Below are 2,885 nucleotides of genomic sequence, written 5' to 3'. Positions count from 1 at the left end.
ACACTGAGGGTTGCGATCCGTTGCCGGACACGAAAAAAGACAAAAAGGAAAAAAAAAATGACCAATAAGAATAATGGAATCATTAACAGCTAAAGGGGGAAATGAGGAAGAGAAGTGGTTTGGCTGAAGTGAGGGAAAGAGGGGATGTCGGTGTACGACTGCTACAAGAGATGGTATTTAAATATATTTTACCTCAAGATATAGATGAAAATTTAGACCTCAAGTTTAGACAGCTATATAGATTTGGGGCCTAAAAAGGGGTGGCAGTTAAAGCATTGCAATGATTGAGTTTTCAGAGAAAGAGAAGGTAACAGAAGAACATTTAGACAACTGCATTCTGCAGATACTATACTTTGAAGATAAACTAACTTTCCAGATGAATAGTACCTTATTCTACAGATATAAAGTGTTTGTACTAATTTATTCTAATGAAAAACTTAAAAATTCATGTTTCTTTCTTTTCCAGGCTATGAACTGGCAGAAAGAAACTCAAGACAAAAATAGTTTCATAATTGCCACTTGCACAAAATCAAATCTCTGACCTAAAACACACTGCTTTTTAAGTTTCTCTATTTATAACAAAAGTTTTGAAAAAAATTGGGAGAAAAATCAGGCACACCAATACTACCACTGTTTTATAACATCTGTGAGAATTTAACATTTTTAAAATGCACATTAACTAAAATGTTGACAATTAATGAGTCTGGGGAATGGGTACATGGAGGTTCATTATACTCTTCTCTCCAGTTCTGTGTGTGTGTGAAACATTCATAATAAAAAGTCTAAAGAGGGATGGCTACAGATATTTTTTAAATTCTATCTTCAGTAAAGACTGACAACACAAAATTCTAGCAGATAAATACTTCTCAAATAATGATTTCTTCATTCTCAATAGACCAATGAAATTTAATGTGTATAAAAGGGAGAAAAGCCTAGTCTGTTGTTTCAGAGGAACATAAACATGTTCATTAAATGGAAAAAGTTAGTCCTTTCATCCACGTTGATTGAGATTAGACCTGTCACTTTTCTGTCCAATGAACTTACATTTTTGTTGAAAAATATATAGGCCATATACATGTTTGATTTTGATTAGTAAAGGCAAAATAAATGTTTATCTCAAATATCAATGATTAATCTGTTGAAGTATATGGTTAGCCCTCCAGTTACTTCAAACATCTCCCACTCTAGTAAATAACCAAATAAAGAACTTTCTGATGTGGATGCAAAAAAGACAGATTTTAAAAAATGAACCAATATCCATAATTATAACTAATCCTAAATTGTAAAAACAGCATATTTAAAATTACATAAAGTAGGGCTGGCCCGGTGGCGCACTGGAGAGTGTGCCGCTTGGGAGCACGGCGGTGCTCCCGCCGTGGGTTCGGATCCCATGTGGAAACCGGTTCCCGCTCACTGGCTGAGCGCGGTGCAGGCGCAACACCGAGGGTTGTGATCCCGTTACCGGTCAGTAAAAAAAGACAAAAAGGAAAAAATAAATAAATAAATAAATAAAATAAAAATAGGCCCATTAAATGCATTAAGAAATATATTTCTAATATAATTGGACTATGTTTAATAATTATTTACCAAAATGTATATTTTCATTATCTTCATAAGTTTTGCTTTGTTTTTTTGTAATAACTGTGGCTTTTGTATCATTTTCTGCGCAACACCGAGGGTTGTCCCATGTGGAAACCGGTTCCCGCTCACTGGCTGAGCGCGGTGCAGGCGCAACACCGAGGGTTGTGATCCCGTTACCGGTCAGTAAAAAAAGACAAAAAGGAAAAAATAAATAAATAAATAAATAAAATAAAATAAAATTACATAAAGTAGTAAATAGAGGGGAAAAGTTAAATATTTTTTTAACAATTATCATTGTTTATGCTATGATTTAAACAGATTTAATTTAAATCAAATCACACTACTGAGGCTATGAGAATGCTTAAGTTAGTAGACAGCAGCAGCAGATTAACCACTTAGATTTACCACTTACTGACGATCAAGAATAGTTTACAAGATTTAGATGCATTAAACTTTTCTTCCTATGATAAAGAGCACTACCCAAAATGAAAAACAGATTTGTTTGCCTCCTCTTCTTTCTTTGGTAAATTCCACAACAATAAAGACTATATATACATGTCTGTGTGAAACATAGCACACTATAGGTGTGCAACTCTTTTAACAGGAATAATCACCACCCTCAATTCCCAGAAAGCAGTGCTAGGTATCAGTCTCATTCCCTAGGTGACATGCATAAGATAACAAAATAAAGCAGGGTTTCCTTGCTAGTGGTTCTACCTTGAATCATTTTCAGGATCCTATTTCTTCTAACAGAAACATGTTGTAATGAAACCTCAGTGAAAAGCTAAAAAAACCAAAATCAAAATATACATTCTTTTCCAATCTAAGAATAAACAGAAAATTGAAGATTTAATTAGTTGCCTAATCTAATATTTTAAGTTTTTCATGTTAAACTGATTAAAATGATGTTTTTAAAAGGAAAATCACCCCAAATTCCCATAACAAAAAAAATTAAAGATTCAGAAACATACTTGTTTTGTAAATGTTGCAAGACTACATAATATATAAGCTTATTGTTTTAAAGAAATAAAACAATTTATAAAGACCATCCTTGATTTTTTAAAAAAATCTCAAGCAGTCACAACTATTGACTAAAGAGTTCATCTTTCAGTGGTGAACTCTTATTAGCTATTAGCTAACTCTAGCTAGGTAAATAAGCAAAATGACCATTCAATGAAACACTGGCAAATTAGCATAATTAAATCAAAATTTGTAACTTTGTTCTTAAGAAGTTAAACTTATATCTCTGAAGTATAAATCATACCTAATTCGAATATCAAACAAGACACATTTAAAGAAAAAAC

Source organism: Galeopterus variegatus, unplaced genomic scaffold (assembly GCF_000696425.1).
Source record: "Galeopterus variegatus unplaced genomic scaffold, G_variegatus-3.0.2 Scaffold151, whole genome shotgun sequence".
Lineage (NCBI taxonomy): Eukaryota > Metazoa > Chordata > Mammalia > Dermoptera > Cynocephalidae > Galeopterus > Galeopterus variegatus.
This window is presented reverse-complemented; position numbering follows the sequence as displayed.